This window comes from Cavia porcellus, unplaced genomic scaffold, assembly GCF_034190915.1.
Source record: "Cavia porcellus strain 051 isolate PalLab524CR breed Dunkin Hartley unplaced genomic scaffold, mCavPor4.1 scaffold_7, whole genome shotgun sequence".
Lineage (NCBI taxonomy): Eukaryota > Metazoa > Chordata > Mammalia > Rodentia > Caviidae > Cavia > Cavia porcellus.
The window spans coordinates 70,736,191-70,761,208 of NW_026947490.1; positions in this window are offsets into that span (position 1 = coordinate 70,736,191).

Genomic DNA, 25,018 nt, shown 5'->3' on the forward strand with positions numbered 1-25,018 from the left:
ACCTCACTCCTGAAAGAATGTCCAGGATCAAGAAAACTACCAACAACAAATGCTGGAGAGGCTGCAGGGAAAAAGGAACTCTCCTGCACTGTTGGTGGGAGTGTAGACTGGTGCAACCATTGTGGCGGTCAGTCTGGAAATTTCTCAAAAAGCTGGGATTGGAAGTCCCATTTGTTCAGCTGTTGCACTTCTAGGCATATTCCCAGAAGAACTGAAAACATCACACCACAGTGATATATTTGCACCCATGTTTATAGCAGCACAATTTGAAATAGCCAGATTTTGGAAACAATCTAAGTGTCAATCAACTGAGGAACGGATAAAAAAGTTGTGGTATTTTTTTACAGTGGAGTATTATTCAGCTATAAATAATGATCACATTGAGATATTTACAAATAAATGGGCACAGCTTGAGATCATACTCAGAAGTGAAATAAATCAAACTACATGTATAAATACCAAATAGTTTCCCTAATGTAAGAAATGGTAAGAATACATAACAGTATGTGGTAATCATGATTCCCCACTATATTGCTTTGAAACCTTATGATGTTTTCATTCATTAATTGGAATAGTTTTATTCTGGGTTGTTTGATTTTATTGTCTGTGATGGTATGAACAGTTATTTTGAAGAAAATAAGACATTATAATAGCTAGTGCTGATTTAATATCATCTTGCTTTGAAGTTCCATCAAGCTTTTGTTCTTCTGTCTCCATCAGTTTTATCATGTTGTATCTTATTGGATTTTATTATATGTGATAGTATAAACAAAAATTTTTATAGACAAGGAGATAATAGAGCAATCATTGTTCATTTTCCGTTAGTTGGTTCTATATTCCCTGTAATACTTTCATTCTCTTGAATGGTTTTACACTGTCTTGTTATGTTTGATATCTACAGTATATGAAGTTATATACTCAAATACTTCAAGGAAAGAGACACTATGGCAACTACTATTATGTCAGGTTATCTTGTGGTGAAACACTATGTTGCTTAAATTGTTCTGTTCTGACCTTTGTTGGTATGTCCTCTTTTGTCTTAATCTTCTTTTTTTAATAATAATAAAAAGATGTGTTTTTATATAATGGAATAGTACTGAGCAATAAAGAATGCTAAACTTGAGGCTTTTTATAGCTAAATGGATTCAACTAGAAACAATACTCATGTATGAAATATATCAGACTTGCATGAGTAAAGATCATATTGTTTTGGTCGTGTAAGACACTGAAAGAGTAAATAAGATCCAAAGGTTACAATAGATACAGTAGAAGGGTAAGAAATTGCCCAAAGCAAAATTATATTGTTTGATCAATCTTACATGCCTGTATATGGTAACCTGAGCAACTATTTTGAAGATAACAACATACAGTGTAACAACCGCTGTTAAATTCCTATCATCTTGTTTGGAAATCTTCTATCACTATAGTCTGTTGTTGTCCTTTTTTTATTTTTTATTTTTTGGATGTCTTATTTGATTCTTGATTTTTCTGGTTTTTTTTTCTGTTTAAAATTAAAAAAGAAGCACAGTCAGTCAGCTTCTGTGCTGTATCTTTTATTGTTTTATAGGAGTTAGCATAATAACTGCATTTTTCTTTCAGAGACAAATGCAACTGTTCTGTCTTGGTAGTTAGAAGATCTGACTCCCTACAGTGTTGTGGTACTCTACTTGCTAATGAAGCTGTTTGGTCTTAAAGGGTAGCAATCATCTGGGTAATTTTGACTAGGTGTAATTCTCAGATAACTGTTGATAATGGGAAACAGATTTCATTAGCATAAGTAAATATTGTTCATTGTCACCATTAAAGGCAGTTATTTAATTATCTAAGAGGATCCCTGAAGAAACAAACAAACAAAAAAACAAGAAACAAGAAGAAGGAAGAGGAAGAGGAGGAGGAGAAAGGGAGGAGGAAGGGGGAAGAGGAAGAAGAAGAAGAACAACAACAACAATAATACAGGTTTTTTTGTAACTTGGTACAAGGACTTCAAGTATAGAAAGAAGACATTAGGCTTTCTTATCTGGTTCTGCAGGTTAATTAGTGTTTTCTGAAAAAGAAACATGAGGTCAATCATTGGTTCACAGCGGTAGGAAATCTGTGGTCTCTCTTTTCACTTTCTGGTGTCTCAGGAGGCTTGAGTTTACCATGTACTTACAATCTATTCCCTGCACCTTTGTGGCAGAAGGAGGGGATAGAAGGTTTGTACAAGGACCTTCCATTTGAAGGCAAGCATTTGGAGTTAGGATTTGCAGAGATAGAGAGAAAGACATACGTGAGAATAAAGATGGAGAACAATTTAGTGTTTCTTGGGATCTGTGTTAAAAGGCTGCATGAGTCTGCTGGTAATGGGTGAATAGGCACTACTCCTTCATCGATGGCACTGAGATATTATATTGGGTGATACTTTCCTGATGGCTTGACTGTTGGTAAAATGGGTACATAGTATGAAGATTGACAAGGCACCAATAGCCCTGTAACTGAAAACTTACCAATGATGGATTTTAGTCTCTGCCTAAGCACTATCTTCTATGAAGATACCATCTAGGGTCCTTTAGGGTGGTCTCGATGGTCCTCACTAGGTGTTGTCATACAGTTCTTGAGGACTGACTCCTGGCAGAGACATCAGATCTCATGAGTTCAGTCTGTCTGGGTCCCTAGCAAATAAGACATGGGTTGTTAGGGTTTGAAAATTAGTGTAGTCCTAGACAGCAAGAATATATATCTTCCAGTTATTAATATGGAGCATTGCAATGTCATCATAAAGGCAGCTTGGTAAAGGAAATCTAACTGATCTTTTCGAGTTGGGGTAAAAAGCCTGCCATATTAACTTCTACAAAACCCACAGTGAATTTACAATGGTATGGAAACTTTCCCCAAGAAAATACAATTGAATGAATTGCTTCAGTATAGAGGAGAAACACAACCTGCTTTTCAACTATTTCTAGTGTCATCAAAGCCTCCTGTAAATTGATGAGAGTATAGTTCCACAGGAGCCATGTAGTCTGCCTCAGGTTCACTGTACAGACATCCCTTCCTGGCTGTCATAGTGATGAATGACCTTATCACTCTCTGGGAGTGAGGACCATCCTTATTCTAATGCCAAGAATCTTCCAGGCTCTAACAGGACTGGCCAGAGTTTGGAGACTTTAGAGGACATTCTTTTGTCCAATTCCCTAGCTTCTTGTATGTGAAGAACTGAGTTGTTTTCATTGCTCTTTGGATTACCATATTTTCTAGTGCTGCAAGCTTGAGTTCTAGCCATTAAGTCAACTGTATCTTTAGCCAGCTGTTTTCCCTGTTCAACTCTCCTTTGTCTTCTTCTTCATAATGGTTATTAAGGACCTAATACGGCACATTAACTAATTAACTTATCCCTGATTTTTCAATCTGTTGCAGTTTTTGGAGCTAATATCTGAGGTTAACTGATTGATAAAATACTATGTTAAAATAATATAGCTTTCTCTAGATCTAAGGTCTAAATTGGTGTGTTTGTAGATTGCCTGTTGAAGCTGGAGCTGAAAACAAGTGGATTTTCATCAGTGCCTTGACTGGTAGACCTGAGATTATTATAGTTTGGGCATGCCTTGGCATATAACCTATCTAATGCACAAGAAGCTTTTACTTAACTTGTTGACCTTTAGGGGGTTGTACAAATGATGAGTTTTTGTTAAAGGCAGAGGTTTGAATCTGAAAGAAATATGTATATTACCATAAACAATCCCTGTTTCACACTTTAGAAGACCTGAACATCTGGACTTATAAATATATTTAAAACAATACAAAAATAATGACAACCAATTGTCATAGCCATGTGAAAACCTTTCTATCAGAGAATTTTAAAATCAAAAACCTTATCTTCCAGAAAACTTAATCATTTGATGAATGAGTAGTATGAACATATTACAATGCTATATTTTAATAACATTTATTGGAGCAACTCTCATAAGGTTATGGAGATCACTAGGGCCTCCCATTAATGAACAAGTACTGGTTAATGTTATATAGGCAGCTGCTTTCTTATTCATCAATTGGGGTCCTGCCTAATGATCTTGCGCTATCCCAAGGAATTTTTAATTATCTTCACAATTTTTATGACCTATGAGAAAACCAAATTTGATATCTTTTTGAGCAGCTGGTAACCCAGGGGACTTTTTAAACCTATAAACCACATTACTCTTTTAAACAAGTGATCCAAAAATTGTAAAAGGAAAAAGGAAAATAGAAAAAAAATTGTTGAACTCAAATTAAAGAATAGCTGCATGGATATGACAGACACACAAACAAGTACACAATTTAATCAACTGGACAACAGGCAAGCATTTCTCAAAATCAGAGTGCTGTTAAATATATATTTTGACTGAATGAATTATAACAACAATTATAATTTTAGAAGTTATAACTATAAATAGACCAGTCACATTTTGTTGTAGGTCAATAAGCAGGACTCTCTTAAGGAGTATTTGAAAGAAGTAAAATATTTTATCAATAATCTATCTATCTATCTATATGTATATATTTGTATTTTATTTCATTTTACAAATAATGGTGTCATTTGTTTCCCTTTCTTTCATATAGCTTTCAGCTCAGTTATCTCCATACACTCAGACCTTTTATTTTCATTTTGATTACCATCCCTTGGGCATCCTGGGTCAATTCATTTCATTGGCCCATGGTCAATTCTAGCCCATCCTTTTCAGTTGGTCATGGAGCAATCTCCAAGACATCACTACCATAGGACTGTACAAAAGCTTCTTGAAAGGTAGAATCCACTCCTTTTCTGTTTCTGGGTCCATGATACAGCCAGATAGCACACACTGGCACCCAGATGGGCTGTTCAGCATTATCCATGACCCCGAAATAGCACTGGATCATTGTCCAGTATGAAGATCTTTCCAAAGGATCCTACCTAGCTTTTATTCTTTTACCTGGTTGAATTGTCCTTCTGATTTGTAGTTTTATCTAGAGTAGAATTTAAAAATTTAATAGGACATATTTCCAAGTGAAGTCCATTATGAGGTGTAAATTTTGTAGGGAAGAATTGAGTTCTCCTTCTCTTGTAATTGAATTTTGAGCATACAGTGAGGAAATTTAACAATTTTTAGATCTTGAGGATTATAAAACGTTTCTGTGGGAAGAAGAATATGAAAGACTCTATAGAATATTTGAAAGCCCACACTTTTTTGGCTGAGATATTGTCAGTCCTAAGTACCCATGGGCAGCCAAGGATATTAATACATTACTTTTTATGTACCAAGGTTTGAACTCATGACCTTGTGCTTGTCAGGCAGGTGCTTATTCTTCTGAGCTAAATTCCAGGCAGTCAAGGATATTAAAGGAAACCAAGCAATAACAATGACATTTTTAGCCACTTTACCAGTGTGAGTAAAGCAAAAATAAACCTTGAGAAAGTGTTCCCTAAAATGTGGACCCAACATAAAGAGCTAAACTCAGGAATGTAAGTGATATCTATTTGCCAGAGATGATTGGCACATAGCTAGACTGTGCACCATAGAAAGTAAGGAAATATGTGTCATACATGAGGAATACTGTTTAACCATTTGTCAAGACTGTCCCCTTGAGTAGGAAGGATACCTTGTTGCAACATCTGACGAGTCACCAGTTAGGTAGTAATAACCAAAAATGCCCCCACATCCTGGAATATGTTATGACTAACAGCTATGGCAGGGGGTGAGGTGAGAAATCCCAGAATGGCCTTCTGTACTCCTCCAGGTTAGAAACTTACACTACTTTTAGGGTAAGAAACACTTCCCATCCCCTATGGATCTGTAGCTGCTAGCATCCTGAGGTGAGTGGTGTTGGGTAGTAATTGAAACATCTACATCTGTGCCCAATTTTTTTTTTTTTGATAATCAATTCCATCTCGTGGTGATCTCGTTTAATCTGTTGAACCCAATAGGTATCAGAAGACTTGAAACCCATGTATCCTATTTCCTTATTTATAGATTTTCCAATTCTTGTCAAGAAACAATGATCAATTGAATGATATGGGAGTCTGGGGTGATTTGAGCAGTGTTTTGACTAGATTGTATCATAACCTTGATTTTCCCTGTATAATCATAATCCATGACTTTTGGTGAAACCTGGAGATCTTTTAAAGTGACAGCGCTGCAGTCTAGCAGGAATCCCACTGTTTCTTGAGGCAAAGTTCCATAGACTCCAGTAGGAATAACTTGGGGTCTCATTTCAGGTGTTAGAGTGAATTTGTAGGGGGCACTGAGGTCCAAGCCTCCACTGTCTGTTGCCACTGACCAGAGGTCAGAAACGGGCTTGGCAGCAGAGAGTAGGGCTGGGGAGGAGTTAAGGAAAGTGCTCTGATGGTTTGGTGGGGTTGACAAGGTATGGCTGAGCAAGAGACACCCAAGAAGTCCCAGGCTGCTGAGGGCAGTGCAAGCGGGATGCCTCTGGCTTGGTGGTGTGACTTGCTTCCCCGTTTGATCCTAATTTAATTAAGTTTACCTGAGCAATTACACTCATAATCTTATTGGCTGAGCATAGTTCTGTCCCACCTCACTCCATCTGTCTTGTGAGTTCCCACATTTTCCCCATCTTGGACCCGTCTCACCTTGTAGTTTTACTCTATAAAAGGCCCCAGAAAAACAATCTTTGGCAACCTACTCAGGACCCCTTTGTCTCTCTCTCAGACAGAAGTTTTCTTTCTCTCAATAATTATATTCTTCTCTTAACCTCCACTGTTCCTAAAATTCATTCTTTGATTTTAGAGAACACAAGCTCATACTGGACATCCAATAGGTTGAGTGTTTCATTCCCCTGTATCACTCTCTCCTCTGCTGAGCACAGGTTCATGTCTGCAGGGGAAAGACAAACCACAGCTACCTAAAGGAAACCCCCATGCTGCAAGCAAAGGGGAGGGGGTCACACAAACTTGGACCCACCTGAGGTGTGAGAGCCTTCCTGATCCTTGCAAAGGCCAAAGCCTTTAGTTCACCACTTGTTCATTTCCAAATGGCAGTCAAGTGGCCATTCAGACAGGGAATTTGTCCCATGAATCCAACAAGCACTGTTGGTTGCCTGCAGAACGGAGAAGAAAGAAGTCTCCCCCAGAGCAAAGTTACTTTCCTTTCGTGGTGGGCTTGTTTTGGCTGGTGACTGCTAACTCCTTGCTGATATCTGTTGAGGTCTCAGGCTGCTGATGTCCCCGACCTCAGGTGAGATCTGGTGATGTAACCTGGCTGGCTTGCTAAATGTTATTGTCACTGAGTGGTGGAATCAACAGATAGATACATTTTTTTTTTTTCTTTTTGAGATAGCGGCTCACTATGCAATTCAGGCTTGCCTTGGGCTCACTTTGTAGGCCAGGTTGGTACTTAACTTGCAAACAATTCTCCTGTCTCAGCCTCTCAAGTGCTTTTATTAAAGGAGTGTGCCACCACTCCTAGCTGAGATTCCATTTCCATTTATATATATATATATATATATATATATATATATACACACACACACACACATTAGTGTAATCGTTTATGCATGGCAAGTTTTTGAAGCTGGATATGGTAACACACACCTTATACTTCAGCACTAAGGCGCACCACGCAACAAGATCATTGTGAGTTCAAGGTCAGCCTGGGCTGTGCATTGAGTTCAAGATCAGCTTGAACTATTGAGAAAGACCCTGTCTCAATCAATCAATCAATCAATAAAATGTTCTTCATCCTCTGTTTTCTACAATTGCAATTTGCTGAAAGTTTCAAAAGCTGAAATCTGTAGTGTCGTTTATTAAATATATGTATTCAAATGTTTGCATCTTTTAAGAAACTGCCATCACAATACCCTGCTAAAGAGTGAGGTTGATTTGCAATGTAGAAAAGCTTCTAGAGTACTTGTATGTTCAGATCAAGGATGGTCAATGTGGAATGAGTCTGTATTAAAAGGCTATAGTGTTTATTTTTGAATGTCAGTTCACTGAGGAAACTTATTAATATATTTCCTGGTATGAATAAAGTTTGACAACCACATTTCAAGTGTAATTAATAGACTATTTTTCCAGTTTGTTCACATGCATTGATTATTTGTGCTTCTCAAGTGATTTCCACATGTATTTCTTCTTTATAGATAATGACCACATTTGCAATAATGCTGCATCCTACTAAGATTCTGTTTGTATTATTATACAAAACAAAGAATTTCCTGTATAGCTTTGAACTTTAAACTGAAAGCAAAATAGCATTCACAACAAGGTCAGAGCTTTTATCCTGATATAATAAAATGTAAACAGCTTGTTATGATTCTAGGAATATTATGAAAAACATAAGCAAGGTTTTATTGTAGGTAGTAGAGCTGCTTTTCTACTTGAAATCTCTGAAGGCATTAATAAACAGGAATCTTAGGGTACACTACCTTTTTGTAAAGTGGGCATAGTAACACCTTTCATTTAATATTACATAAGCCAACAATAAACCTGATAAAGTGTAAACAGAGTTAATATAAAATAATCATGTATCTGGAGGAAAAGTCATGCTTTATAGTTTGGCAAATATTCTACCTCTGCAGCTGTGCGTGTTTGAATATTCTATTTGGGCACATTCTTACTAGGAGGCTGATATTTCAGTAGAAATCTGGGCAAATATTAGATTTCAGCAGAAAATCTAATATTCAGGTGATCAGTACAAACTGCATGACAGATGGTAAATGCTGAAAAGCATTTTGTTCATATCCTGCATCTATATTATCAACCTTCTTGATAAGTGAAATTCAAAAATTATTTTTAAATTAATATTTTCATTTTTCTAGCAACTACCTTTGAAAGATCATGTTAAAAAATAGAACAATATTTTACAAATGAGAAAGGAACCAAGAATTGGAAGAAGGAAGGAGAGAGAGAAGGAAAGAAAGTAAAAAGAATTAAGATGTGATGTGTGTGTGTACCAACCCTTTACAATGAATGGAATCACTAGGTACTACAAATGGGCGCCAATGGAAAAAAAAAAGGGCAGCGATTTTTAAGTAGCCAATAAAATTACACATTTGCACTGTACAATGAATTTTAAAATGCTATACACTATGTCTATACACTTCTGTGTATGCATTGTATAGAATGCAAAACATAAATTCCATCAGCTAATTCGCATACACCTGTTTCATAATTTTAAATATTCCTTTCTGATCCAGGTCCAGGCAGGGAATGGGATACAGCTAGCTGGCAGACTGAGGAGCTGTGTGGGCAAAGGGGTGAGTGATTTTTCCCACCGTCACCACGAACCTTGAGGGTTAGCTCCCTAGCCTCGCTCCAAACATCTTATTTCGTGGGCCAGCACCCTATGTGCTATGCTGATACTGACACAGAGGTAGTGGATATGGTGCAGCTGGAAATGATTGAGTAAAGAAAGAAGCTTGCTGTTGGTCACCTTACAGATTTAACCATGTGTCAATGTGAGAACTGCATTCCTGGAAGAAATGGCTTACACATTACGAGAAGAGATTTTGCCAGAAACTGGAAGTATAATGCAAAAGTCAGCCTACTCACTTTGCTTATTCAAATGAACCTATTAAGCAAAATTTCTTGTTCAAAATGAAAAATATGGAAAATGTAAACAATACCAGGCCATTCACACAGACATGTATTCATAATTTATGTATTTCACTTTTGTTTACTGTGATTTGAACAAGACAATTTTAGTCTTACAATTAAAAATGTAGATCTGAAGTGAAATAACTTGAATTTGAATGCTGTCACTCTTATTAACCAGCTATGTGGTGTTGTTATCAAGTTCTGGGGTCCTGAGGTGTCTTTCTAGAGGTGTTTGCTGGGATCTTCTTGTCTAGAACACGGAATTGCTAAAGAGAATCACAAAGGTAGCAAGCTTTTATACTTATTAAAGATTGGAAAAGAAATACATTCTGCAAGACAAGTGTGGGTCACTTAAAAGTAGGGTGAGAACAGACCAAGAGCTCAACGATCGCTTGTTTAATCTCCTACTCCTACAAGAGCTCAATCTCTTTTTTTAAATCTCCTTCTCCTCAGGTTGGCGTCGGGTAGACTGTGCTGTCAGAAACCTGCCTGAGTTCTCCTAAGAAGTGAAGACTGCATTCTCAGATTCTTCCCAGATGTGGGGCTTTGGGAATAGTCCATACGTCCTGAAACTCCATGACTGACACTCCACACACACTTTCTCAGTCTGCTGGCCACGCAGCTAATCTCCTGCCTCATTTCTCCCTGAGAGAAATAATCTCCATAATTCTTTATGGGGTGCTGAACGTCCCCTGTCTTTGTATAGCTACTTCTGGTGGAAAGGGGCTGTGAGCCCTACCTGCTGGGGATTATGTTCTCTCCAATTATCTTGGGTTGCTATGCCTCCCTTGCTAGTGTTAAAAAAAATAGCTGTAAAAAGAATTAGTGTCCACATGTGGAGATTTGATTTCCACACTTCCTGTGAAGGAGAAAGAATGGCAAACAGTGATATTGGATAAGCTCCCAAGAGCCTGAAAGCTATAACTCTGGCAAGACCGCCTACATTAAGAAATTAATTAAAAGCAGGAGTCCCAGTACAGTGCCCCCTTAAGTGATGGTGAACTAGGGGTCATTAGTGATTCTACTTTTCTGTCCCCGAAGCAGTACCGAAGACTTGCTTTTTTGAGAAGTTGTCTTAGATCTTCCAGAGGTACACAGCCATGGCTTTCTTCCTTGTACTAGTAAGAAAGTAGAACTGTGGTCAGGTAGTTCCTTTAGAAATAGCTCACAAATTAAGTGGTTTCTAGGTCCTTATTGCCTTGAACAAAGTCCTAAAAGTTTATTTGAAAAGTGAGGGGTAAGGAGCAGGGGGAAAATTAACTCAGAAGAGCACACTTGGACTGAATGGAGAGGAATGGATGAAAGCAAACCTAAAAGTGTGCTTTGTGTCAAGAAGGCACAGAGTGGGCTATTGTGAGGCACCGCGAGGGCAGTATCCTCAGAGCAGCTATGTCCCTACACCCGTCCACATCTTGTGAGAAGTTCCACAGCCAGGGTCCCAAGAATTACCTGGTGCTGTCCTAAGAGCTTGTCATTGATGGGTGCTGCATGTCTTCCCAGCCAGCTTTGCTACAGCCCGCCTTCTATAACAGAAAGTTGTGGAACAGTTAAAAACTCATGATTAAACATTTGCCCTCTAGCTGACATGTCAGCAAAGGTGTAAAGAAGCTTCATCTGGGGTCCTCTTGATCCCAATTATCACTGCAGGTGTAGAGGATGCTAAGAAAGTTGAAGCCACAGGAACTGAATTGCTTACCCATGATATCTGCGGTCACCTTGGTTCTCACAAAAGATGAGGTGTCTGTGGACAGAGGCATGGCAGGTTTTCCTGGGCCACTTCCCTTCTCGTCATTAGAACAGGAGGTGGGGATTTTGCCTGGCCTAGCTCCTCTCTGGGAGCCAAATCAGTCACTCTTCTGGGGACAAGGGTCAGGCACACTAGGCCCCTGACACGTGCAGCACAGCCAAGTCTCTGCCCAGTGTCCAATGCTCTTGTGGGCTTCGTTTGGGCCTGGGTTTTCCTTTGTATGACGGTAGTGACTTGGGAATCCTTTGAGTGACTTGGGTGTGCTCACAGCATTGCAAATTGAGATAGCCATAATTTTGGTCTTTTTTTTTTCCTCACCCTTTCTCCTTTTGTCTTTATGTAGATCTTGATTGTTGAACACAGAAAAGGCTATGCACCCATCTTTTAAAACTTCTAGCATCTTAGCAAGTGCTTGGTCTCTCTGAGGTTCTAACCTCTGGTGGAAACAGATGTGAGAGACACCATACTCCACTGAGTGACAGGTGGGTGTCTGAGAACAGGATCATCACAGATTTTTTTTTTTTTTTCTTAGAGCCCTCTCTTGTGTACCATGTTTCCTGGATTTTTTCAGGGATAAAGAGCCATAAGAGCCTGAACATAAAGGATTTCACACTACTTCCTATGACTTTGCCAAAAGAATCTTACTAAAAATGCTGTAAGTTAGATTACTATTCTGTACCTGTCTCTAGTTCATAAAGACATTTTCTGGTTCAAAAAGACAGGGGTGCGTACTGTGGAGCCCTAACTAAGCGCTATCAGGTTCAAAGTTTTCCCGATTTTCCAGAATATAGCCTGACACTGAGGTGACTGGGATCTGCAGGGGTTTCTCCTGCAGGCCATGAGGGCTGTGGAAAAAGAAGACTGGCCTGCAGTCATGCAGATGGCATCCCATGCAGAAGGATGCGGACCTGCTGAGCTCCCAATTGTCCCTGGTGAAAGCGAGTACTCCAGCTACGTGTCTCCAGGTGACGTGACAGCTGGGCCTGCTTGGGTTTTCCTTAGACTTATCCATTCCCTTTGGCTCCCTGACTCCTTATAGAGGAGAGGAGCATCCCCTCTCAGGGGCTCCAATCATTGGCATGTGCAGAGTGAGCCCCCAGGGACTTCAGCAACCGTTTGCTCCTAACAGATCGGGGTTGGGCAGTGAACCTTTAAGACAACAAAGTGGACCCCTCCTGAAGGCCCCCTTAATTCAGAGTGGAGCATCCTCTAGATCTTTCTCAGCCTCCCGAGACACAGTGAACTGCTAGCAGGTCAAGATGGAGCCTTCCTGAGTGCCCCTCTGTGACCTAAGATAACAGCCCAGTAACACCCAGAATGAACCCTGACAACCCAGCGGGGTCTGCAAGCCACCTGAGCAGGGTGGCCCCTTTTCAGAGGCCTCAGACCAATGATTAAGAAGCTGGTAAAAACAAAATTTTAAAAATCCTAAGAACAGGGATAGCTCCTCTTTTACATACTCATAACTGCTTAACTAGGTATTCCTTTGTCCTGCTCAGGGCATCAAGCACATATATTTTATTTTATTAATTAATTAATTAATTTTTGTCTTTTTAAGACGGAGTTTCACTACATAGTTCAGGCTGGCCTTGAACTCACAGGGATTCTCCTGTCTCAGCCTCTCGAGTGCTAGGATTACAAGTGTAAGCCACCATGCCTGGCTAGGCATACACATTTTAAATAACCTAAATTTCTATCAGAATAAATAAGGAGAAGTATTTAACATGATACAAAGTAAAACCATGGAAGAGGCTCATATATTTTCTAAAAGCAGAAGCTTAGCTCCTATCTACAAGAGTGAGATTTTCTGGTTTTCATGATGTCAGCTTAAAAACAGAAACTGGTAAAGAAATATGGCAGAATAATATGACTGACCAATGTAACTAACCAAAATGACTGAAAAAACATGGTAGAATCTATGTGGCCAACTCAGAGATAAATCAAAATGACTGAAAGTATGGCAGACACTTGTGCCCAACTCATATGTCGAACCAATATGTGAGTGCATCCATGTGACAAACTCATATGTGGAGACAAAATGGCTGCCACGCATCCAGAAATTTGGGTTGAGGTGAAATTAGGCCTCGAGAAAGTGACTCACTAAGGATACCCAGATTCAAAAGTCATTTGGGGCAATGCACACAAGAAAATTTGAACAAGCGAAAAAGGAAGAAAGGGAGTAAAATGGTGTAGGCGTATATTCAAGCAGGGAACCAAGTTATCAATCATTATTTTTCTCAAAAAAAGTGAGAAGGCTGAGAAATGCATTGTGGAAAACAGAAACATGGCGGAGGGAGGGGGAAGGCATCATAAGCCGTAGGTCACACAAAATGAACTTAAAGGATCTGTACTGCAAATAGACTAACAGCAATCTTTGGCAATCCTTTACTGCCTCGTACCTACAATGAGTGACTGGGAATGGGAAAGAGAAAAAAGAAAAGGGAGAAAAACTTTAGCTAGAGTTGTGGAGCTCTTACTGACTGGAAGAAACACAGAGGCCATGTGCTTCTTCTCCTCCACTTCTGACGGGGGGCCCACTGTGAAAGCGTTACCTGAGAAAGCTTCCTGAGTTTCCTAGCTCTTGTCTACTTTTAGCACACCCTGTAGTTTCTGCCTCTTACCAATAACCAACAACGACTGCATCCCTCTGAGGGATGAAGCTGGTACTGGGATAGAAGGCACAAGGGCACTGGAGCTTTCCAAGGGGAAAGACAGGGAAACAAAAGCAAAAAAGTAAACAAACAACAACAACAACAACAAAAAACATTCTTGGATGTAGGTTTTAGAGACAGAGAAAAATAAATGGTGCCAAAGAGCCTTACCTGCTCCAAACTGGCTTTGCCAAAATACCTCACCAGTTTCTGAGGTCTGCGAATGTACTTCTAGAAGTATTTTCTAAGTTCTTCCTGTCCTAAACAAAGAATGAGTCGTGACAAGCAGGTGGCAGGTTTTATATTTAGTAGGAAAAGAAACATGCTCTGAAGAGCAAGGTTGGGGCAATCGGAAGCAGAAGTGCCCCATACAAAGTGAGAGTGAAGCAGAGCACAGTGACCAAGATCTCAGTGGCAGCCACCTTTCTTATCCCTCCCCTCAGGCTGATACCAGGTCTAGGCCACTCTACCAAAACATTACTCAAGTTCTCATGGAAGGAATTGCATTCTCTGCTTGGTCTTACGTGCAGGACTTTGGAGCAGTTCTGTGCACCTGTACTGGATTTCTGTGATCGACAGATTACAACCACTTGCCGGCCAGTAGCCCACGCCCTAATCTCCTACCTCAGGACATTATATAAAGTTATATAATGTCTGTCTGAAAAATAAGAATCACAGGACATTCCTCAAGAATTAGCCAATGAATGCCAAAAGCATTTAGAATGGTGCCTGGTACCTAAAAAATACTCAAAAAATGTCATCACCAACTCTTCAACATCATCATTTAAACCAGTGTTTTCCTATCAAGGTTGATTTTCTATCTCAGGGGATATCCAGAGAGTAGTAGCCAGAGAGTCTAGTAAAATTTCTCAGTGCACATCACAACCTCCAATCAAAAAATAGTCAAATTCCAAATTTCAATATTTCCAAGGTTCAGAAGCACCCATTTTAACTCTTCTATTATGAAAGATGAAATTTAAAGGGTACAAATGCTTTAAAATGTTTCAAATAGCCCTGAATAAAAATGATGATTTATTAATTATCTTCAAAGCATCTGTTAGGTAAACTGTGACTTACTAAAAATTAGAAATCTTCTCAAACATAACACTATGAAGTAGGGAAATTTCTGATAGGGTTACAGAATAACCAATGTAAAGTGCTTGAATAGCAGACAGAGAAAGGGCTGTAATATAAGACACAGGGAAAAATACTAAGGAGAACAAAATTAAAGACAATGACAGGATCACTGCAGCCTCTTCTAAGCACTTATTCTGCTCATCCCAGCCTCCATTCTCCTAGGCTCTGACATGACTTACAACTCTTGGTTAATTCAACCTTTAAACGAGTAAGTTAAAAATTATATAAACATCAATTAGGAGAGTTTTTATTAATACATGTTTGCAATGCATGATATTTAAAATCTTTTTGGAGAATTTGTGCATGTGCAGAATAAGATAGGATAGAAGAAATAAAACCTTACTTGAAGGAGACAGGATATCAATATTTTTAAATTGCACTTTTCAGAAAAATTGCATCTTTAAGATAAAATTATTGGAGCTATTTAGCTATTTTTCCATCCAGGAAAAACAACTTTAAAATTCCCAGAGGTCCTTATAATAAGCCTGTAAATGCAGGCTCTTAACCTGCCCTTTTCACCTGTACATTTCCCTTCCTCCTTCTTCAGGTGGCAGCAACATTGGTGGGCAGCATATCTCAACCTCAGACACACTTTAGATGGCATCCACTGGAACCCGACAGACCATGACATTTTAGGTCACTCATCTTGAAGACATCCTCTTAAATGTACTCCACCCTAGATGTAATATATTATTATGGAACCAGTTACTGGAGACCTCTGCGGTGGGTTACAGTCTTCTGCATGGGCTGTGACACATAGTGGAAAAGGGAAAAAAGAGAAAGATGAAGTGGAGGGATACATAGCAGGGATCTGGAACCACCATTGTTCTCTAGGAGCAAAAGGCTGGAATCCCCAGTTGGCTGGCACCTCATTAGCCAAATATAGGGAAGAGGGTAGGGTTCTTCTCCTGAAACAGCATAGAGAAGGGGTAGGATGGGCAGGTTTAATACCATAAAGGAAACAAGCTAAGATCCATCCCCACACCTAGATGCTAATCTCATTGAGGAAGGTGGTTTCTGCAATCCAAAACCAGCCCACAAGGCAGGCAGGGCCAGAAGAGCCTACGCAGATACTACGTTGATTTATAATGTGTGGTTCCCAGTAAGCATCTCCTTTCTCTGAGTGTTTACTCTCCATTATTGAATGCATCCTAATAAACCCTTCTTTGACCTCTTATGATGCACACTGGAAATTATTTTTCTGTGATTGGAGTCAGTGAATTTGCAAATCTGTTTTTAAAAAGACAGATTAAATTTCTTGTTTCATCCTTGGGGTCTTTTCAGACCCAGCCCCAGAAACGCATGATAAATCTTCAATCTTTGTATTTGTCTCCATTTTTTCCCTTTCCACTCACCTCCACCAATGTTGTGATACCATTGCTTGCATTTGTACATTTGTAATGAATCATGTGTGCATTTCTTGAATGAAGTTGCTATTTATATATCTTCTTTTCCTCCCCTTTGAGCATTTTTTTTACTTTGACCATTTTTACATGTGTGTATTGGCCACTTGTATATTTGTATGCATTTTACTTGCCCATACTTGATTTGTGTCTTTTATTTTGGATAGTCTAATTGTTTTAGTTATTCATATATTCTAGATATTAGTATTCTAAATTATGTCTAAGGTATAGATAGCATTTTTTAGCCCTTCTATAGGTTGTACATCAATGTTTTTCTTTTCTTTTTTTTTTTTTTTTTTTCTGTGCAGAAGCTTTCTAATTTGACATGATCCCCTTTGTCGATTCTCAGTACTTATTTCGTGTGCAACTGGTGTTCTGTTTAGGAAGCCCTTTCCTATATCTATGAATTAAACAGTTTTAGCAGTTTTGTCTTTCATCAGGTTAAGTGTTTGGTTCTAATATTTATGATCCATTTTGATTTTATTTCACTATTTATTTATTGGTTTTTGAGACAAGGTCTCACTATGTGGCTCAAGCTGGCCTAGAACTCATTAAGTGTTGAGTTTTTGGTCACAAGTTTCTTAAGATGCTGTTTATCATCAAAATATCTTATTTTTCATGAATTTTGAAAGGTGGTTTTGCAAAATACGTCATCCGGGACTGGAAATTGTGTTCTTTTGGCACTGAAACACTTCGCTGCAGGCTGTGCTGCCTTTCAGATTTGTGTTTCAGAGGGCTGCTGTAGTGTTGGTGGGCTTTCCTTCACAGTGATTTGTTCTTTTCTCTAATTACTGTTCAGATTCTGTTTTTGTGTCAGACTTCAAGGATTTGGGGTATGATCTGTCATTTTGTGGTACTTTTCTGCTTCAGACTATTTGGATTTTCCTGTGCCTCAGTTATTTGTATGTTAAACTCCTTTCCCTTATTTGAAAAATTTTCAACTATTATTTAAGTAAGTGGGCTTCTTATGCCATTTTCTCTCCTCTGTTCTTGTACTAATTCCAGTTAATCTTAATTTTGTCTTTGTGTCATATAGAAACTTTGGTTTCATTTTTCGTGTTCTCTTCTTGTTTTTAAGATATTCCTTATAACTTGGCCACCAGCAAAAGCCCTGTGTTCTAGTTTTCACATGCTGTCCTCACACTGGTCATTTCTCATACCCATTCATTTGATTGAAGCTTTAATCTCCTGTATTGATACTTGGAACCTTTTTGAATAGAGCCACTCTATGTGATTCAGGTTGGCCTTAATCTCACTACATAGCCTAGGCTAACCTTAAACTTGCAGTAATCCTCCTGCCTCAGACTCCCAAGTGCTGAGATCGCTGGTGTGTGCCACCATAAGCAACTCATTATTGAGAAACTTTTTATGGACTCTATTTCTTCTCTATGGTCATCATGTATCATCTGCATGATTTTGTTAAAACTCTTTGAGCTTTTTATTAGTGTAGTCTTTAGACTTATAATAATTTTATTTCAGTCCAGTTTCTCATTACTTATATCTTCTGTAGCTTGTCAAATGCCTTACTGGCCTATCTTATTAACAATTCTGATATATTTTGAATATTCAGTGCATATAGCTTTTAGTGTTTTACGTTTCCATCCTGAATTTTGTTGGCTTTATTTCTCATGTTTCTATTTTTGTTTGTTTTTTTTTTTTTTTTTTTTTGTGTGTGTGTGTGTGTGTGTGTGTGTGAAGTATTGCAGATTGATTGTAGTGGAAACTTTTATTTCTAGTATGGAAAGCTCTCTAGTTAAAGTCGACTTTTCTGTGGAGTCCTCTGGGCATTTCTCTAAATATTGGCCTTTGTCTCTATGCCAAGATCTAAGTTTTCCAGGAATGGACCACAGTACTGTTAATAACCTTGAGAATGTTCACATATTGTCTTCCTAAAAAATCGGTTAACATCAGTAGCTAAGCCATTTTGATTACAGTAATAAAGTCAGCATCAACTATGACATCAAATACAAACTGATTGTTGATAAACCCTAACGGCCAATAAAGAACCAGTTTTTTCCATAGAAAATATATCTAAAATTATAGTCTTAACACTAAGACAGTGCAAATATTGACCTACAGTAGAGCTACAGTATCTCCTAAAAAGAGCAATTTTTCTTCTATGAACAATACAACTGTATTTAACCGCAAACTCATAAACGTAACCACCTATCTAAAAAGTTTTAAAGATTAATAGTTTTACTAGTAAAGTAGAAAATGTGTGCAACAAGCAAATGTTAAAAGCAAAATTTGAAAAGTTAATCAATGTGATTTGAGAAGAAATAGAGAAAACTGAGATAGGTATCCTTTAGGAGAAAAAGGAAATGAAAGTTAATGGAGAATACTCATAGGAAAAAACAAACAAGAGAAAGGAAAGATGCAAGAGGACAAAAATAAAAAAATAAGGGAAAAAATAAGAGAGATAAAGAGTCAAAAGGAAAAAGAGAATAGGAGATAAAAGAAACTAAAGAAAGAGAAACAATGAAAAATTCCTCAAATGTCCAAAAACTCAAACAAACAAACAACAACAACAAAAAGAAAAACAATGCAAAAGAAGACTAAGTCCATGAAAAACCTCATGTGTTATAGAATGAGTGTTTTTTCCCTAGGATCTGTGATCTAGTGACCCCATCACAGACAGAATTTTCTGTGCTAAGCTGTGGACCCTAAGGGTTCTTGAGAAGACCTCCCTGCACTAGAAGCCCCTCCGTTCTGCTGTGAGGGCTTTTGTAACCTCTATTATTTGCTTTGTTTTCTCTACTTTTTTCCTTTGAAACCCTCCAAACCCTAGTTTTGAAAACTTCATTTATTTTATGGCCTATAGATTACAGCTTAGCTACCTAGTTAGCAGTTAGACCTCAGTGAGTGATCTTTGGACAAATCCCCCAAAAGCCTCCTCCTCTCCCTTAATTGGCCATAAAAACTATGGAAAGGGAAACAAATAGGTTTATCTCAAGGCACCAAATCTTTGTTGCCCACATTCTGCATGTCAATTGACCCAAGTGTGAGAAGGTCTTGTAACATTCCAGAGTAATGACAGTGCAATAGTCGTATCCATGGAAACCTCTTGAACTTGTAAATTCATCCAGCAGCTTATAATGGGAGTAGACAAAGGAATCAGGACCAGTAAACAAGTAGCCAGGAGTTAAATGGCAGGTAGGGCTGGCCACTGCAGTTTTGAGTTAAACCTCATTTGTTTCTGAAACTCGGGGCCCAGCAGGTAATTCTTTTGCTGTGACATTCTGGAGGCCCAGCAAGACTTGCTACATTTCCCATGTGGGCATCTTCCTTTGAAAGGGGCCCCAGGTCTCCTTGCCTGGCAGCCAATACCCGGAGGTGAGACACCCTGGCATAAACAGCTGAGTACCCACACCTGACCGAGGTGAGAACTTCTGGTTTGGTTTTGCTTTCCTAGCTAGGCAATTGGCTGAGTAAGCTTGGCTTACTCAGGAATTTGTTTTTTTGTGTGTGTGTTTTTTGTTGAACCTGAGACTAGCTTAGCACACCAAATGTGGTGTTTGCCTATTTGTCAAGGAATTACCCTGAGTTTGCCTCACATTTTGAGGTCAAGCAGGGGAAGTTTTTCCTGGGATTGTTTGGCTTTTGTGTCTGTCTAACAGGACTGGTAGAGAAAAGGTGGAAAGAAGGAAAGGCCTCACCAAAACAGACTGCAAGACTGGTGGGATTTAACTGTGGTCACAAAGAGATCCACTGGCAGTACGCTGGCAGTACTGGGATACACACTCATCAGTTTTGATAAACTGAGGAAAAGAAAACTCTGGGCATTTTACAAAGATGGCTTGCTCTTGGCCTTAGGTGGCCAGTGGGAAGGGAACACTCAGCCTTCAGATAGCCAGCTGGGTGTGGCATGTACTTACGGGAAGCCCAGGGCACCCAGATCAATTTCTATATGTGGATTCCAGGATACAGTGGTTCCAGTGTCTCCTCTCTGACTTAATCTTCGTGTCTGGACTCTCCCTGAATGGGTGCTGGTGATTCAGGAAGGGTCATCTAATGTGAAGCCACTTGTATTGCCTCCATCCTCGGAGAAGGAGCCAGTGTGCTTAAGACAGTATCTTATGACAACAGATAGAAACCCCTGTAGAGAAGTTAACTTAAGTAGGAGTATTAAAAGAATGTCAGTCCCCTTGGAATACATCTTGCCTACTGATTTGAAAACCGGTAACTAATGAATACAGACTGGTCAAGGATCTCAGGGCTGTGAATAATGTAGTCACCACTTTTCATCCTGCTGTCCCTAACTGTGTGTCCTGCTTAACCCACTCCCACTAGTGAAACTTGGCACACTGTATTAGATTTGAAAGATGCCTTCTTTTGTGTTCCTTTATCAGCAAGTTCCCAAGAAATATTTGCTTTTGACTGGGAGGAATCCAAGGGAGGTTGAAAATGTCAATTAACTTGGTCAAGGTTCCCCCAGGAATTCAAGAATTCACTGACAATGCTTGAGAAGGCCTTGTCCAGAGATCTTACCCTGTCAGTAAAGAAAAACCTGAAATCTCCTTATTATAGTATGTATATGGCTTGCTTTTAGCTGCTGAAACATATGAACTATACCAAGAAGGGACAAAGAAATTGCTGGGATTGCTCCAGGAGAAGGGGTATTGAGTTTCAAAGAAAATGCTTCATATTTTTATACAAACTGATAGGGTCTGTGTTGAATAAGGAAACATATGCCCTGCTGACTTCATGGACTATCCAGAGCCTGAGTACCTGTTACAAAAAAAGAGTGGAGAAGAGTACCTGGTGGCTATCAGGTACTGTCAGCTTTGGGTCCCTAATTAGGCAGCTATCACCAAGCCTCTGCATGAGGCCTTAAGAGGAAGAAGTACTCCCTTGTTGAATTTTGTTTTGGGGGGAGGGACTGGTGATTGAACTCATGACTTTGTGGTTCCAAGGCAAGTGCTTATGCTACTGAGCTAAATCCCCAGCCATTCCCTTGTTGAAATGGAATCCTGAATGAAAGGTGAATTTGGAGGACTTGAAAGAAAAACTGGTAAGCATCCCTGCTCTAGCACTGCCTGACATCACAAAACCTTTCCAGTTATTTGTTCATGGAAAAAAAAAAAAAAAAAAAAAAAAAAAAGCATTAGTCTGAGTGTCCTAACACAAACTTTGGGACCTTTTGTGGCATACTTGCCAAAAAGATTGGACCTAGCATCTGTGGGATGGCCCTCCTGCCTACACTCCACTGATGCCACAGTGATGTTAGTAAAGGAAGCAGATAAACTGACTGGGGCAGAATTTGAACATGTTTGTACCACATGCAGTAAAGACTTTGCTAAGAGTACTTGGTGGTAAGTGGTAAAGTATCAGGGGGCCTTATTAGAGGATCCTAGACTGACTATTAGGATGATTCAAGCCATTAGCCCTGTTTCTCTTTTGCCCTCCTCCTTGGAGGCACCTGAGGATGGCTGTACTGAAGTCACTGTGAAAGGGTGTTTTGAGCTCAGCCAGCTCTACCAAGACACCCGCATCCAGGACCCAGATCTGACTTTATTTTCGGATGGCAGCAGCATGGTAACTGATGGGGTCCAGAAGTCAGGGGCAGCAGTCACCACCTTGCATCAAATGGTCCGGTCAGACCATTGCCTCCCAGGACCTCAGTGCAGTGGGCAGAGTTAATAGCACTCACACAAGCTCAAAAAGATGAATATTAATACTGACTCTCATTATGTGATTACTGCTCTACACATGCATGGCACCATCTACAGGGAGAGGCACCTCTTGATGGTGAGAGACAAAGACATGAAAAACTCCCAAGAAATTCTGAACCTGTTACAAGCTGTCTGTCTGTCCTCTAAGATGGTGGTGATGCACTGTCCAGGACATCAAAGGATGACTCAATGGAGGCTTGAGGAAATTGGGCAGTTGATATGGTTGCTAAACAAGCTTCCTGGGGCCAGCAGCCTCATTCAGCTCATGTTTTAGTGGCCTCCCTACTTAAACTATCCCTCTATTCAGAGGAGGACCTTAAATAGGCAAAAACAGAGGCAGTCACTGAGGCGAATGGGTGGCATGTTCTGCCAGGAGGGAAGGTATTTCTCCACTAGGCTCCAAAATTTTATGTAACACAAGGCCTACATAGCTGCACCCACTAGGAAGGACAGCCATGTCGAATTTGCTTGGTTGTTGTTTCTTTGTAGAGACTTTGGACTTTATGTGCCTAGTGGCTGCTCATTGTGAAGCCTGTGTGTGCCCTTAACAATCTGGTTATACAATCTCAACAGCATTTGGGTATCCAAAAGCAAGGGTCTTTTCCATTTGAAGATGCTGAGGTTGACTTTACTGACCTAAAACTCATAAGTGAAAAAAAAAAAAGGTACCTGCTAGTCTTGGTCTGCATCTACTTGGGTTGGGTAGAGGCACTTCACACTAAGACTGAGACCTCTAGGGAAGAGGTTAGAGCCATGATAGACTTGATTATATCCCAGTATGGTCTTCCCATAATGAGTTCAAATGACAGATCTGCTTTTGTGAGTTGAGTGACCCAAGGTCTGTCAAAGGCCTCAGTGCTTGTTGGGAAGCTACATATGGCCTAGTGACCTTAGAGTTCAGGCCAGGTGGAGAGACAAAACTGGACTCTAAAGAACACTTTCACAAAATTCTGCCAAGAAACTGAAGCTAATTGGGTTATAATGCTTCTTATTTCACTCTTATGATCATGGTGCACTTCATACCAGGATGGACTCACTTTTTTGAAGATAGTGTTTTAAAGGTCTCCTCCATTCATGCCAGCTCTTGAAGCACTACAGAAAATTGGAGCTTCAGACTTGTGGCAACAAATGAAAGTTCTGCATCAAATTCTAAAGGAATGTCAACAAACTGCACTGTTGTGACACCCTCTTCCTATACATTCTCCTGTCCATGGGTTCCAACCTGCTATTAGTTAAATTCTGGAAAGAGGAGTCTTTCCATCCACAGTCTGAGGGCCCTCACGAGGTCATAATAACCACACTCATGGCTTTAAAACTTGAAAATTATGCACTGTGGAGTCTCCATTCTAGGGTTAAGAAAGGATACCTGGGGAGCAAATGGTTACTGACTCACTACTGCTGCCTGGGAACTCACTCATTCCTCCTCAAATCCTGTCTACCTCGATGTTCTCAGAGATTACAACACAAGAACAAGGAGATGAATCCCAGTGAGGACTGGAGGAAGACCTGCCACAAAGAGACAGCGTCCTTTAAGATGATGCTGAGAAGACAACATGCCCAAAGTCCCACCATTGTCACTCTGGAAGTTGATGAATGAGTCAACATATGGCTGAAGATTGACTGGGCACCATACACAAGACTATCCCTTTGTATTCGTGGTCCCTTTCCTCCCAGTTGGCCTGGTATTTCCTATTGTGCTCTGGATTGTATACCCAGAGGAGTGGAGGGTTCGGGAGAAGGTTGTTTTTGTTCTTTTCTACCTACTAGTTATTGGACTAAGCACTCTCAACTGTTTAAAATGACTTTCCTAGGGATAACCTAAGCCTTCTGGGATTACACCTGAGAATGATGATTCAAACTTCACCTTTACTGCTTCTTATTCTGCTGATGAAGTTTGATAACATCAGCTCATAGATAAGAACAGTTACCCCTTCTGAACTTGGGGAGCAACTCTGTAATTGCTGAAAGAGTTTTGCCCAAGAATACATTAAAGGACATTTTGGTGGTGAAAGGCCAAATCAGGATGTTTACCCTGAGATCACTTCCTCCTTCCCCTATTACAACTTCCTTTTCCTTTCCCAGTGAGCATGAAGAAAACTCCAATCAGCTCCTCTTGCATCATCAATGTCTGTCCTAAGCACCACTCCAGGTCAAAGGTTACATACATTCCAGATCCCAGATTCCAGTCAGAGAAATAATGCAGACCTATGGGCTCCTCTCCATGTTCTTAGAATAAAGGCCATTTTTACTTTTATATTTTGCTCCTTCATTGCACCAAAAAAAGCTAACAATTACACCATTGCAAGCCCACAAGTGAACTCTATTGGGCTTAAACCAGCTGTAATAGCAGAACATCTCCCTTGTTGCCAACAATCTGTTGTATTTGGTATCCCTATAATGCTATTTTTGGGATCTCCACTGGTGGCAGAGAAGATGGCTTCTGTGCATGTAACGAACAAGAAAAGGCACTCAATAGGCATAATTTAGGTGACATCAACCTGGTAACCCATGGATTATATATGTGTCCTAAGGTAAAGAAGGGAAATTGTAATAATGAAAGAAAGCATACTGTCCACACCAGGGTTGTGAGATCACAGGACTTTGGGGAGGGTTATATGATAGGTTGGACCCAAGAATTAGAGTAAATGACCCAAATATTTTGACTCTATTGTGGGCCTACAATGAGAACTTCATCCAGGTATAGAGAGGTATTTAGTGAAAAGTGAGAGGGTTGCAGAACTGGGTACTCACACAAGTTCTGTTTGCAAGTTAGAATAATCTTCAAGGATATTAATAATTCAGTTTGGGAAACAGGGTTTATTTGGGGCATTTTTATGCACATGCAAAAAATAGGGGGATGGATA